Genomic DNA, 16,102 nt, shown 5'->3' on the forward strand with positions numbered 1-16,102 from the left:
CTTTGGGCCAGCTGTGTTATTGTATATAAGGCTGTATTACCCAGCTATATTGGTGAGAGACTCTCAATCAGCTAGTTGGTGAGTTAACTTTTACTGATTTTGATGCTGCTCTCTTTTAATGTATTTACTCACGGAAGGTCCACATTATCTCTCAAGGCCTCAGTATTTATGAGAGTGGAATGCATTAGGATTGGATGCGGTGGGAGTGGAATGGTTAATTGGATCCTACATGCTGCTGGGTTTAATTCCACACTCTGTATTTTTAGAAGTATTAACTCATCCAGAGACCATCCTAATGCACATGCCTGATTCAGGTGAAAACCTACAGGGACAGAATTGGTTGGGTCCAGAGAGATCCAATCACCAGTCCAGGTGAGAGGCTGTGGTGATGATATCAGAAGACAGATAACTAAGTAATCTTTGGAGGGAAAACACTCCCGATCCATTTGGACAACAAACAATGTGTAAAAGCATGTACATTTTCCATTGGTTTCCATGAACCAATCCTTGCCACCCAATTTCTGTTTATTGCTTGGGAAATCCAGCAACCAAGACTAAGGCTGATTAAATCTGAGTCATACAGTCTTGTTATAACATTCAACCATCAGCCTTGATGTTCAATGGTGTTACAATTACTGAATCTCCCAGTAGCAACATCTTGAGGGTTACCATTGACCAGAAACGCAACTGGCCTCACCAGATAAATACAGTGGTTACAAGAGCAGATCAGAAGCTCTGAATACTGCACCTCCTGACTCTCCAAAACCTGTCCACCACGTATAATGCAGGAGTGTCTAGAATACTCCCCACTTGCCTGCTTGAGTGCAGCTCCAACAAAACTCAAGAAGCTTGACATCATCCTAGATAAAATCAGCTCACTTGATTGGTTCAATATCCACAAGCATCCACTTCATTAGTAGCAGCATGTGACAAGAAATACCAACAGGAGTAGATTGTTCCCACCCCTCAAACTTGCTCCACCATTCAATAGGATCATGGCTGATCTGACAACCTCACCCACCTTTCTGCCCTTTCTCAGTAATCCTTAATCCCCTGATTGATCAAGAATCTATCTATCTGAGCTTAAGGTTACACAAGGACTCTGTTTCCATGGCTTTCCATGGCAAGGAGTTCCAAACAGTCTTCTGAGAGAAGATATTGTTCCTCATTTAAGTCTTAAATGGACATCTCTTATTCTGAGACTAGGTCCTTGAGCCGTATTCACTTCCATAAGGGGAAATATCTTCGCAGTATTTTCAAAGTTTGTGCGAAGATTTGTAGCTCGGGTGCTCGTTGTTGTGGTTCTGTTCGCCGAGCTGAAAGTTTTTGTTGCAAACGTTTCGTCCCCTGGCTAGGCGACATCATCAGTGCTTGGGAGCCTCCTGCGAAGCGCTTCCTCCGGTGTTTATAGTGGTCTGTCCCTGCCGCTTCCGGTTGTCAGTTTCAGCTGTCCGCTGTAGTGGTTGGTATATTGGGTCCAGGTCGAATTCCTCCCTACAAGAAATCATCCTGGTGGTCCTTTCTTGAACTGCCTCCAATGAAGTAATATCTTTCCTTATGTAAGGCAACTGAAACTGCTCATATTACTCCAGATTTGTTCTCACCAGCACCTTGTACACTTGCAGTAAGACTTCCCTATTCTTATGACCAACTCCTTTGAAATAAGGGCCAACATTTCATTAATCTTCCTGACTACCTGCTCCATCTGCATGCTAGCATTCTGTGTTTTGTGTATAAGTATCCCCCAAGTGCATTTATGTTGCAGCATTCTGCAGTTTTTCTCCATTTAAATAATATTCTAATCTTTTGTTCTCCATTCCAAAATGAACAATTTGCATTTTCCTACATTGTACTCCATTTATCAACTTTTTGCCCACTTCCTTAACCTCTCAATTTTTCTTTGTGGACAGTTTGTAATCCTTTCACAACCTGCCTTTCCAGCTATTTTAATGTCATCTGCAAAGTTGGCTGCTGGAAATCCACTTCCTTTCCTCCCAGTCATGACAATATATTGTAAACAGTTATGGTCCTAGCACAGATACTTGTTGAAATCTACTGGTCATGGCTTGCCAACCTGAAAATAAATTCCTTATCTCCATTTCTTTGTTTCATGCCCCTACGCCAATTTCCTATCCATGCCAATATATTACCTCCAACACTGTTCTTATCTTATGACTTCCAACCTTTTCTAAGATATCTTGTTAAATGCCTTCTGGAAGTCCAAATATAAAACATCCACTGGCTCCCCTCCATTCACTCTGGTTAAGACTTCTTGAAAAAAAAAACTCTCATAAATTAGTCAGGCTCGATATTGTTTTCATGAACGTCTGCTGATTCTTCTTGACTTGATTATGATTTTCCAAATATTCTGAAGTTGCTTCCTGAATATTTGATTCCAATACTTTTCCAACAATTGATGTTAAGCTGATCAGCCCATAGTTACTCGCTTCCTGCCTCCCTCCCCTTTTTGTATGGGCATGTCACATTAGCAATTTTCCAAGCCACTCAAGGGCAACTAGAGATGGTCAATGGTCATTGGTCAGCCAGTGATGCCCACATCCCATGACAGAATAAAAACAAAATTAGACCCTCTGCTTCCTGGAAACATGAGACCCACCTCACTGACTAATTTCATGAATCTCAGGGTAAATGACTGAAGGCGGGTTGACGTTGACTTTGAACTTTTCAAATTGTACTTCTAACAGTCAACCCACCCTTTTCTAGAAATTAAAACTCTCCCCTCCTCCAAAATTCAGAATAGAAGTGGCATGAGAAATGTAAATAAATGATGTAGAGAAAATGTTGATATACCTCAAGTAGGTCAAAATTTACATGAAACATGTAGTTAAAATAATTTCAGTTTTTCTTTATACCCTGGTTTGTTCAAATCATTTACTGGATTGGCTGGTTCAGAATTTAACTTCATTAGTGCTTCTTTTTTTCTCAACAAGGAGTTTAGCAACCTGGGAACTTATTCTGTGGTTTATTCTGTTTGGCACAGTGGTAAATGAAGTTGAAAATATAATTTATTGTCTTGACCTCTTTACCTCCCATCTCTGCCCAAGTAACTATTTGAAAAACCAGCAATAGTGAAGCCTTCCCTCTAGTGGTGTGTATATGTATTGCTGAATCATTGAGCTGAAGACATTGTTGACAGACCAAAATACATTTTTCCAATTGGATTTCTAACTTGGTCAGAGTAAAGTCCATGGAGTTATACAGTGCAGAAACAGATCTTTCAGCCCAACTCATCCATGCCGATCAGATTTCCTCAACTGAACTTGTCCTATTTGCTATATTTGGTTCATATCCATCGAAAACATTCCTATCCATGTACTCATCCAGAATATTGTTAAATGTTGTATTCGATTCAACGCTATCAATTCCTCTAGTAGCTCATTCCATATACACGCTACCCTTAAAAAAGTGTCCCAGCAGGTTGCTTTTAAATCTTTCCCTTCTCACCTTAAACTTATGCCTTCAACATTTTGACTCCCCTACCGTGGGGAAAAGACTTTGGTTATTCACATTGAAAATGCCCCTCATGATTTTGTAAACCTCTATAAGTTATTGCAGGCCAAGTGGTATGTCTGGACCCTATGTATAGGTCCCAGATTTGTTAAAACAAACTGGCTCCTTTACTTTCCCCAATCTCTTCCTTGATTAGTCGCAACAAGTTTAATATATAAAAGGATCCCTTCCTTGGTGGATACCTCTCCAAGCCCAACTACATTTATGTTCCATGAGGAACCATTTTAATCCAGCCTTCTTGAGTTAAAGAAGAAATGATTTATTTATCCACTATAACAAGAAAAGATATTAACACACAACAACATATACACAAATTAGAGATGAGAGTTGAGTCCAAAAAGTAAGGAAAAAAATGTGCACATCAGTCTTTGTCTTGTCCATGATGATGACTCTAATGCAGTGTAATTTGACTAGTGTAATTAGAACACGAGCATGCCAGCTCTCTAACATGCAATCACAAACTGAGACCAGGAGTTGCAATTGTTTTCTTAATCCTATTTTTGTTTGTTAATGTCTGTACTATAGAACAAAACACACAGGAGGCACTATTCCTTTCTGAATGGGAGTATCCCTTTGAAGTGTTGTTGTCTGAAGTTTTCTTGACACAATTCAGGTGTAACATTCCATGATGTATTTTGGCACTTAGTCTTATCCACATAAGGATTTTAGACAACCACTGAATTTACATCAATGAGGCTTTTTTTTTGGCTTGTATGTCTTTCTTTTGAAAAGCATATGTTCTCCTTGAAAGTTCAATATATCCACAAGTAATTTGGGATGATGATTTCTTTTTGGCAAGAAACATCTTACATGATTAATTGCACTGGCAGCTTTGAAGAAGTTCCCAGACTTGTATTTACCTGTAGACCCACCTGTTTTAGATCCCTAGCTTATGCTATTCATGCTACATTCTTGAAAAGCTGTATACACCTCTGACTGGTGCAGGCACAGCATACAAGCCTGAAAGCTGAACACTGTAGTATTGATGAAACACAAATTTACATTCTCTTTATTGTGTGTTCCAGATAAAAGAGGCATTGTTGGTTACAGGTACAGAATATAGACCAAGTACCTCTATGTGAATATAAGGGGAATGGGAGGCTGCAATTATCATGGATCTTATTAATGCTTCAAGGAACCATTTGAAAACAGTATCAATGAATGGGAGGAATCTTTGCAATTAGCTCTCAATCTCTGTTCAGTGATGAAGGACAAAGGGAGAATACACAAATATTTGGCCTTAAGTGTCAGTGCCCTAATCCATTACAATTAATGATGCTCATCCTTTGTCTACAACTCCTCTGTTTAAGTTTATTTCCATGCATGCTTTCCAATTCAGAAATTGGCACCCTAGACCCTGATTTCTGGAATCAACCTTCAACCACCTCCTCTAACAGAAGCTCACTTTCCCCTTTTTGACTTATCATTCATCAATAAAATGCCTTTGTGAGTTTTATAATCAAGACAAACACAAATTGGTGTTGAAGTTCTATATTGTTTTTGCGGTTCTACTTCAAACATTAAATTTGCCACAGACCTCCAGTTATTCAGCACTCTGCTTTACTGGTTCTTAGGATTTATTTTGTTTTTTAGACTAAATGTTTATGGTTGCCAAGATTCCATTTGTTCTGTTGTACTAATTGTAATTAGCATTTCCTTTTTAAAAGGAAACAAATTTGGAAACATTTTCATTTGTACTTTGCAACACGCACTTAGGGAGTTCACAGTAACTTACAAAGAATTATGATGTGGAGATGCCGGTGTTGGACTGGGGTGTACAAAGTTAAAAATCACACAACGCCAGGTTATAGTCCAACAGGTTTAATTGGAAGCACACTAGCTTTCGGAGCGACGCTCCTTCATCAGGTGATAGTGGAGGGCTCGATCGTAACACAGAATTTATAGCAAAAATTTGCAGTGTGATGTAACTGAAATTATACAATGAAAAATTGATTGTCTGTTAAGCCTTTCATCTGTTAGGATACAGTGATAGTTTCACTTCTTTCATTTGTAAATCACAAAACCTTTTTTTTAAAGTTGCATTCTCGGGTTAGCTGTTAACAATGGTGATAGCTAGACAATATGTTAAAGGTGTTGGTACATTGGCATGGTACATTGGGGAAACCGAGCAAAGGCTACGGCAACAGAGGAATGTGCACCGCACAACAATCAACAGACAGGAGGGTTCCCTCCCAGTTGGGGAACACTTCAGTGGTCCAGGACATTCAGCCTCGGACCTTCGGGTGACCATCCTCCAAGGTGGACTTCGGGACAGGCAGCAGAGGAAAGTGGCCGAGCAGAGGCTGATAGCTAAGTTCGGTACCCATAGGGAGGGCCTCAACCGGGACCTTGGGTTCATGTCACATTACAGGTGATCACCATTGCACTACACACACACACAGATATTCCTACACACACACATTCTCACATACACACGGGCACAGGTACACACAGACGCGCACACAGATACCCACACACACCCTTATAGACACACACACTCCCACACTCACACATGCACCCCCTCACAGACTTAAGACACTCTGCACTCACTACACACACACACATTCTCACACTCACAGCTCCCACCACAGACAGACACACACAAGACAGACAAAGACCCACATGCACACATATATTTTGTGTGGTGAATTTGTACTTGCAGAGTTACATTACACTTTGCTCAAAAACTGAATACATTCATGTAGAACTCTGAGCTCAAAAACTGCATGAATTTATGTAAAACTCTGTTATCTCACTTTTTTTATTAGAATCAATCTAAACATCAGGTCATAGACAGAGAACACAGGGGGCTAACACCTTCAACATATTGTCTAGCTATCACCATTGTTAACAGCTAACCTGAGAATGCAACTTTTAAAAAAAGGTTTTGTGATTTACACATGAAAGAAGTGAAACTATCACTGTATTCTAACAGATGAAAGGCTTAACAGACAATCAATTTTTCAATGTATAATTTCAGTTACATCACACTGCAAATTTTTGCTATAAATTCTGTGTTACGATCGAGCCCTCCACTATCACCTGATGAAGGAGCGTCGCTCCAAAAGCTAGTGTGCTTCCAATTAAACCTGTTGGACTATAACCTGGTATTGTGTGATCTTTAACTTTATAAAGCATTATACAGCATTTTATTTCACGATATCATAGTGTTGAAAAAGTCAGGTCTGCTCGTGCTTCTTGCACATTCTGTATAGGCTTGGCACTAGTGATTTGGCATCTGTGCTTTAATGAGTGGGAGGATATACATTTCTGCCATGAATTCTCCAAACATGAGTTCCTCAGTATAATCATGTCATGGACCAGGTAACAGTGAATGTAAATCAAAAGGACTTAGAGGACCTCAGAAGGTAGTTTTTCCTGATCTTCGCCCCTACTTCTCCAAGTGCCAGGAAAAAGTGACCTGGGCCCACTCCATTGGTTTTCAGACTTTTCCCATGATTTCTAGGATCCCCTTTAGAAGAGGGAAGAGCTAGATCTCTCTCACAAGCCCCATCAACAGATATATTCAACAAGTAATATTAATTATTGTCTTAAGAAAGTGCTTCATTATCAGACAAATTTGACACTGAGCTGTATATGAATATATTGGGAAAGAGACAAGAGGCTTCACCAAAAAGTCGGTTTTACAAAGCATTGTTAAGTAGGAGTGAAAATTGAAGATTTTTAGGGAGGGAGTTTCACAACTTAACAACTGAAAGCATTGCCATGATATAAGTGTGAATTGTGGGAGCAATAGAGGTCAGTATTGGAGATATACAGAATAAAAATTGGTTAGGGTTGAAGAGGTACACAGCAGAGGAAGAGCCAGGAGGTCGTTGAACAAAAGGATGAGAATTTTAAATTTGAGACTTTGCTGATCAAGAAACCAATTTGCTCGCGATCGTCAGTGTTTTGGGTATGTTAGTCTTGATACAGGTTCAGATACAGCAGCAGAGTTTTGGGTGAGCTCAACTTGATGCAAGATAGGAGGCATCACAGTGATTGAGTCTGAAAATTATAATCGAATGGTTGAGGGTTTCACTCTTGGATTTGCTGAATTAGGAGTAAGCTCGGGGATATTATGGAGGTGGGTGTGAGGTTCCTTGGTTGTTTGAGATGACGAAGAAGGAAGTTTGTTTCAGACTCAAAAAGAACAGGAAGGTTGTGAATAATCCAATTCAAGCTCAGACACTGACCATGAAGCAAAGTTGCCTTTGGCTGATTCATTTAGATACATGAACCCTTTACAGTTTTCAGTGCAGCCATGAACAGGCAGTAACTTAAAGGGGCTGACCTATGGATTACCTGAGCATATAGTTTTGGGTTGCTGTATCACACAAGACTACCCAGTTCAGAGGAACATTGGCAAAAAGGGAGCGGGCACAGTAGATGGGGAGCAGACTGTGTAGTGAGGGTTGAAGGCAATGGCTTTGATATTCCCACTATTAAATTGGTAGTTAATACTGATGTCAGAAAAGCAACATCTTGAATCAGCTCCAGTCACTGGGTCAAGAGATTCATATGTTTTGTTGAAGGGTTCCCAGCTTTCTGAGTCAATTTGCTGAAGAATATATGCTGAGCTCACCAGTGCCGATGCCCTTGTAAAACATAGCACTATGGGTGCTAAACTACCTGTCACCTGTAGTGCAGAGACAGGTCAATACTTCAGAAGTGCACAGCAAGTATTTTTTTGATCCCGCTTTCCTCAGAATTCATTCTGCAGGGTATGGGCGTTGCTAGCTGGCCAGCATTTATTGCTGTCCCTAGTTGCCTTTGAGAAGGTGGGGGTGAGCTGCCTTCTTGACCAACGCAGTCCATCGGCTGTGTGTTGACCCACAGGATTCCAAAAGTTTGACCCAGCAACTGTGAAGGAACAGCAATATATTTCCAAGTCAGGATATTGAGGGGAATTTGAAGGTGGTGGTGTTCTCATGTCTGAGGATCTTTGGTGAATTTCTGCAGTGCATCCTGTTGATAGTACACACTGCTGCTACTAAGTATCAATGGTGGAAGGAGAATCAGGTAGAAAACACTGAATTTGGTAACAAGGTCAATTTTATATTCTTCCATTATGTCAGACTCCCAAACATCCAGAGAGTGCAGAGCCTGCATTAAGAATTTCTTCTGGATGAGTTAATTGCTCAGGTCAGAAAAAGAACAGAATTTCTTCATCTGGATTAGAGTAAACTATTTTAGGTACCAGTAATGGAGAGAGTGGAATTAAATACAAATAGGGTTTGGGATTGAGGCTGGGGGAAGATAGGTGGAAAGGCGATAGGTGGATACAGGGTGGAGCAGATAAGTGGGATGGAAGATGAACAGGTAGGACAGGTCAAGAGGGCAGTGCCGAGTTGGAATGAGGCAGGGGGAGGGGAGATTTGAAAATTGGTGAAGTCAATGTTGATGCCATGTGTTTGAAGGGTCCCAAGGCGGAAGTTGAGGCATTCTTCCTCAATTGGCAGGTGGGTTGGATTTGGCAATGGTGGAGGCCCAGGACTTGCAAGTCCTTAGGGGAGCAGGAACAGGACGGGAAGTTGAAGTGTTCGGCCACAGGGTGGTAGGGTTGTTTGGTGCATGTGTCCCAGAGATGTTTCCTGAAATGCTCCACGAGTTGGTGTCCTGTCTCCTCGATGTAGAGACCATATTGAGAGCAATGGATACAGTCGATGAGGTGGGTGGATGCACAGGAACATCTCTGCTGGATGTGGGAGGACCCTTTGGGGCCTTGGATGGAGGTGAGGGGGTTGGTGTTGGCGCAAGTTTCACACCTCCTGTGGCAGCAGGGAAGGAGCTGGGAGTGGAGGATGGGTTGGTTGGGGTGATAGACTCAAAGAGGGAGTCAAGGTGTACATGGTCGCTGCAGAACACTGATAGGGGTGGGGAGGGAAATATATCCTTGGTGTTTGGTCTTTCTGTAGGTGGCAGAAATGACAGAGGATAATGAGCTGTATCGGAGATTAATGTGGTGGAGGGTGAGGACAGGGGAGGGGTAGTCTATCCTTGTTGTGGTTGGAGGGATGGGGTTCAAGGGGGAGGTGCAGTAAGTGGTGGAGATGCACTGGAGGGCATTGTTAATCATGTGAGCAGGGAATTTGCAGTGCCTGAAATAGGAGGCTGAGCGGTGTGCAGTGATAGTATGGCGCACTGACCTGTACCTTACCGAAGCCAGACGCTAACTCACTGACACCTCCTCCTACCACCCTCTCGACTACAAACTTACCTCTTACCTCCCCATCACCCCCCCAAACCATCCATAACCTCATCTCCTAAGGCAATCTCTATCCAAAGCCTCCATCCTAATTATTCCCCAACCCCACACCACCCAGTTCTACCACTTACCCCAAATCCACAAACCTGACTGCCCCAGTCGATCTATTGTCTCTGGCTGCTCCTGCTAATGCCCGAGATGTCGATTCTCCTGCTCTTTGGATGCTGCCTGACCAGCGCCACACTTTTTGACTCTGACTCTCCAGCATCTGTAGTCCTCGCTTTCTCCGAGAGGAGAATTAGATATCAGATGAGCAAATGATTTAAGTCAGTCTTTTTAAGTGTTGACAAGTTTTGCAAGTGTAGGTTGAAAAAAAATTACAAAGATGATTCTCAGATATTGAGCTGTGACTCTCAAAATTATGGAGATGTTGGACTGACTTCAAGCAAAATACTATTTTCATTGAATCAAAAGAGACCGAGCAAAATACTTTTTGAGATAAAGATTAAGGATTACATTATGAATATATACTGATGTAATTATGTTTTAATGGAATATGTGTTGACTAATGTGTTGCTACAATAATAGATTGTTCTTATGGAGATAAAAGCTGACCTGTATTGCATCATGTGGCTGTAAGGTTTAATGGATGTTAACACAAAGGTCACTCATTTACATTTAAGGAGAAAATGTCAATAAATGTCCTTAATAATGCAGAATGTAGACTTAATGTGACCCATGGTTTTTACTTACAAATCATTTTGCTCTACCAATATAAAAAGAGTGAAAGATAACAAAATGAAATTATGTGCAAGAACATATAGATGTTATCTTGTGAAGCTTTCAAGGTCCTATTTGAGTTATATGCTATGTCTTTCAAAGACTATAGTTCACACACCAAGTCATGTTCTAGTTTCCTGCAAGCGATACTATTGGTGGAATCTTATAGGGGCCTAAACAACATAAGCTATGCCAAGAAATCTTGAAGAATCACTTGGGAAGTCCAGGCATAGAAAGTCGCAGCTATTGAAATGAGATGCCTCTTAAAGCCATATTGTTAGCCTCATCTGATCTCATTATTAGGCAGCTTCCAGTCCTACCAACTCACCATCTAGGAACTTGATACTACGAATTCCCAACATGCAGATCGGCGAAGGTACCTGGCAACTCCAACTCACCACTTCCTGCTCCAGGATGCCATCTGGCAATAAAATCTCAGGGCACATTCTAGGACATTGGCTGCGCTCAGCCACCATCCACAGACATTAGCATTCTACACCTGCCAGCTTCTCAGCGTCCTTGTTGCACCTCTGTGATCTGCTACCAGGATGATTTTGTGCTTTAAACTACACATTGGGCACACCAGCAACTTGCATTGTACAGCTGCGACAAGGTCACTCCTCATGTAGAGACAAAAACACCCAGCTCATGGATTAGACCAAATTGACTGCATGCCAAGGCTGTTCATTTGCTGTCTTAGTGCCTCATTCATTTTGAGCCTTACTGAATGCTCAAAGCACTCTGGCCTCTCCTTGCCTTGCCTTGCTTTTTTGCCCCAGATTCACAGTATCTCTGTTTTGCCAGCAGTCCTCAGTCAACTCAAGGAAGATAGGCTTCAATCAGAGAATCCCAGCAGAGTTCATCATGGGCAGCCTCCAACACGACCCAAAGGCTTTGGTGCAGTCAGATGGCCACAGGGTGGTCAGTCAGGCTCCTCTCCTCAGATAGTAAAGAGTCAAATGTCAGGCAGCCATCACCCATTTTGACCCTTTCTAACCTGTTGTGGACTGTGTTCTTCTATAATGAGAATAAAGGAGGATTAAATGAGCTGAGAATGGATGGCAAAGTTAACAATCCTGGTGCCGATGGGGGTAAAGATAGTGAAGTGTACTCAATGAATGAGTGGGCAGCTCAGGTACCATGCAGGATTAGTCAAATGGGGATTTGGAGGGAATGAGAGTTGAGTGAGTGAGCAATGATGCTCTGACAATAGTGAGATTGGTAGACCATGAACCTTGGTGGGAGATGGGTGCAGCCACAGATATAGAGTGAGGTAGCAGATGATGTTAGTTGAGTGGAGTAAGTCATTGATCTTTTTCCTACACAGCTGGGCATTCTTCCAGATGGCTAAGACTGCACTGACCCATTCTGGTGATTTCTCTGTAACATTCTTTCCCAGGACCTCCCAGTCCCTGCATGCAAAGTGGTACACAAATTATACTTTATCTACCATGTCTGGGGCAAACCCCATGAAGCACACAGGGCAGCTCTGGCTTATCTAAGTTCATAGTGGCATTTTAAAGATACTGCCAGTACCAGATATCCCTGTCCTTTCCAGAATATCCCCAGCAGAGTTGAGTTATTACAGGTACAGTGCATGGTAGATTCAATCTGAACTTGGACAAGAGCACAATGGCAAGAGAGTTGGTGAGTGAAACGAGTTTGGAACAGTGTGGTGAGAAAGCTTGTTTTGCTCAGTGAAACCAATGGACATGTGTAGTCAAAAACATAAGATTCAGCCCTTTATTGTTCTAAGAACTACCTACATGCTTTTTGGAATCTTTCTGATTCATTTAGGAATCTCCTAATTTATAAATAATGACCAACATGAAGATTGCAATTGCTGATACAAAATAAACATAGCTCAGAAATCAAATGAAAGAAATGGAGGTGGTAATATGTTTTTCTAAATTCGTAAAACATTAAAGTTCAATGCATGCAAATCAAAGTCATTTGCTAATTATGATGTAGGAGATATTATCAGCTGATGAACCAGAAAATAAAAGCTTTATATTTTTGCAGCTATGGACAGCCTGAAAATATTATAATGTTGAAAGGAACGTTAAGCCAATACAACAGTTGATAAGAATGTTTAATTGCTCAAAAATGACCTGGAAGATATTTTGCAGGTACTGCGTACAAACTGCATCTCTGTCCATCCAGTTGGGCACTTAAACTGTATAAACAAATAAAGAAAATTGTACAAAGTTTAATTCCACAACCAAAAGTTAAACTATAATGCAACCCTTCAATTAACTCCTTAGAGCAAGTAATTAAGAACTTGATTTGTATAAAATCCTGAAAAAGAATTCAATAAATCTTGTAATTTTATAGATCACAGCTGTTGATAGTTAATTATCATTTAAAATCCTTGGTCATACACCACTTGTAATTCAGTGGATTCAATAAATGATAACACCACGTAATAATGTAATTCTCAACAATTGCAAACATTTCACCAGTTCTGTCAAATTCATGATGAACACTTACAAAGCGAAATACTTAGAAACTGGCATTCTTTTCATGTTTTGATTCCAGCCAAGTCAGAGAGAGAACTAGGTATCATTGCTAATGAGAGTCTGAAACTCAAGTCACCAAACAGAAAACACACTTTCTCATTGATAAATGGGTCGGGGAGATCCATGGTAAAATCCTGCTGTGACCAGCTGCAATTCCTTCCATTATTTCCTCAGACATGAATGGTCATTGTTTGTAGACTTTGTTCAAGTTTATGTAGGTATCCACAGTGTGCCATACATCTCTACTTTCTCACCATTATTTTATTTTACCCTATTGAGATTCCATGCACAGCTGACTCAGGAGACTCAAGTGTAAAAATATGGATGGATTCAATGAAGGCTTTTCAGGATTATTATTTACTTTTAAGGATTCACACTCAATAGGAGAGAAAGCATTCATGTACACCATGCCTCTGGGAGATCTAGTAATTAACTTTTATTGGTTCTTCAGAATAGAGATCGGCCAAAATACAGATTAATAATAGATCGTGCTTTACAATTGTATTTGAGGTGTTTCTGAGTCTGTTAAAGAAATATTTTGTTATACTTGCTGATTTGCTTTTAAAATAAATGGTATATGTGAATTAATAATAATCATAATAATTATTAAAAAGAACCTTTCAAACTCTGCGAACTCTACTATTAATGAACATTTCCTGGAAATGTCTCTTCATATGCTGTTCAGTGATTACCTGTGGGCTGCTAAAAGCTTTTTCAGAGTAGGAAGGCGAGCTGGTTTGCTGATAATTTTTAGCCTTTTCAGTTTATGGTTTAGAATGTGAGATTACCAACAGTTCTATCCCCCATTGTCCATTTTCTTTGATTGAGCTAATCTTTCTGCAATCTCATGGACATATTCGAAGCTGGCTTTAAATTCCAAATATTCTCCATCATAAAAACCCTCTGCTTTCTCCAGTACCCCTCCCTTAGTCTAACTGCTGCTTAACACACAAGCATGGATTTTTTCTCCTTAAAATTGATTCTGTCCTGATGAGTTTTTCATCTCTGATGTCTTCAAACTTCAACTGCTAAACCTGCTATCTATATCTTATCCTGTAACCTGTCCATCTCATTATTTTCTCTAGCTTTGCTAACCCACATCAGTTCCTATTCTTAGTGCACCACAAATTTAAACTCTGATTCTTGGACTTAAATCTCATCATAGCCTCGTCCAACATTATACTCACTTCTGAATATTTTACTCCTCTGATCATTATTGTTCCCTTTGCTTCATCATTGATTTCTTGTCTTTAAACATCGCGGTCTCCTGCTTTGAAACTCCATTCCTGAAGATCTATTCCTCTCCACCTCTTTGTCAGAATTTAAAGTCTTACTTCAAATCTATCTGTTGACCAGAACAAAATTTGATACATCATTCACCCAACAACCATATTTAAGTTGCAACTTTGAAGAGCGTCTTCGATGTTGCCTTTCCAGTTGCACGTATTATATATGTAATACATCTGGCAATATTTCTCCTCATTCTGTGTCCAGTGTCTCAAATTGTTCATTGCTGACCATGTTGTAATAACATCTCAACTAAACCAATTATAATTTTACATTGGACTCAGTAATGGTGTGAATGTACAGCCATTTACCAAACAGCTCAATGAGCAATGGCATAAAAGTAACAACATGTGTGGAATAGGAAGGTCCTAAGTTTTATTAGACTTACATTTTGTTAATTGATCTCAGTCAGGATGTTGGTGGAACTTTAAACCTGTTAAGTGTTACCTCTGTGACCTTGAATGAGAAAAGATCACTCTCAATTGTAGTGCTGTGCCCGACAAATAATCTCCTTTTTCTCATTTTGAAGTCTATCCTCCAAAGAATTGTCAATAAACAACATACTAGATGAATTCCAGCTTCAATGTAGCCATAATGTGGCATCGGTCACCAATACCAAAAAGACAAAATGAAATTTGGATTAAAAAATATCTGATGTAAATTAATCGCCTGAGAGCAACAAATTATAGTAAAATCTCTGACTTTTGTAATATTTTGTAATATCTTTTGCTTGGCAAACTTAAAACAACTTATCATTCAATTTTGAGCATAATTATAAGACCATAAGATGATAAGACATAGGAGTAGAAGTAAGGCCATTTGGCCCATCGAGTCCACTCCACCATTTAATCATGGCTGATGGGCATTTCAACTCCACTTACCCGCATTCTCCCTGTAGCCCTTAATTCCTTGTGTCATCAAGAATTTATCAATCTCTGCCTTGAAGACATTTAGCGTCCCGGCCTCCACTGCACTCTGCGGCAATGAATTCCACAGGCCCACCACTCTGTGGCTGAAGAAATGTCTCCGCATTTCTGTTCTGAATTGACCCCGTCTAATTTTAAGGCTGTGCCCACGGGTCCTAGTCTCCCCGCCTAATGGAAACAATTTCTTAGCATCCACCTTTTCCAAGCCATGTATTATTTTGTAAGTTTCTATTAGATCTCCCCTTAGCCTTCTAAACTCCAATGAGTACAATCCCAGGATCCTCAGCCGTTCCTCGGAAGTTAGACCTACCATTCCTGAGAACATCCATGTGAATCTCCGCTGAACACGCTCCAGTGCCAGTATGTCCTTCCTGAGGTGTGGGGACCAAAACTGGACACAGTACTCCAAATGGGGCCTAACCAGAGCTTTATGAAGTCTCAGTCGCACAACGGTGCTTTTATATTCCAACCCTCTTGAGATAAATGACAACATTGCATTCGCTTTCTTAATCACGGACTCAACCTGCATGTTTACCTTTAGAGAATCCTCAACTAGCACTCCCAGATCCCTCTGTACTTTGGCTTTACGAATTTTCTCACCGTTTAGAAAGTAATCCATGCTTCTATTCTTTTTCCCAAAGTGCAAGACCTCGCATTTGCTCACATTGAACTTCATCAGCCATTTCCTGGACCACTCTCCCAAACTGTCTAGATCCTTCTGCAGCCTCCCCACTTCCTCAGTACTACCTGCCTGTCCACCTAACTTCGTATCATCGGCAAACTTCGCTAGAATGCCCCCAGTCCCTTCATCCAGATCATTAATATATAAGGTGAACAGCTGCGGCCCCAAC

At 40.6% G+C, this 16,102-nt stretch overlaps 1 long non-coding RNA gene across 1 annotated transcript in view; it reads right to left on the reverse strand.

Annotated features, from left to right (window-relative positions):
• Nucleotides 1–12,670: 12,670 nt before the first annotated feature.
• Nucleotides 12,671–16,102, reverse strand: part of LOC122550625 — a 7,496-nt gene continuing 4,064 nt past the window's right edge. The window contains exons 2-3 of the long non-coding RNA XR_006311903.1: nt 14,226–14,383; nt 12,671–12,695 (exon numbers count right to left, since the gene is read on the reverse strand). This is a non-coding gene — a long non-coding RNA (uncharacterized LOC122550625). The remainder of the gene's footprint in view (nt 12,696–14,225; nt 14,384–16,102) is intronic.

The sequence above is a fragment of the Chiloscyllium plagiosum genome, chromosome 6 (genome assembly GCF_004010195.1).
Source record: "Chiloscyllium plagiosum isolate BGI_BamShark_2017 chromosome 6, ASM401019v2, whole genome shotgun sequence".
NCBI lineage: Eukaryota > Metazoa > Chordata > Chondrichthyes > Orectolobiformes > Hemiscylliidae > Chiloscyllium > Chiloscyllium plagiosum.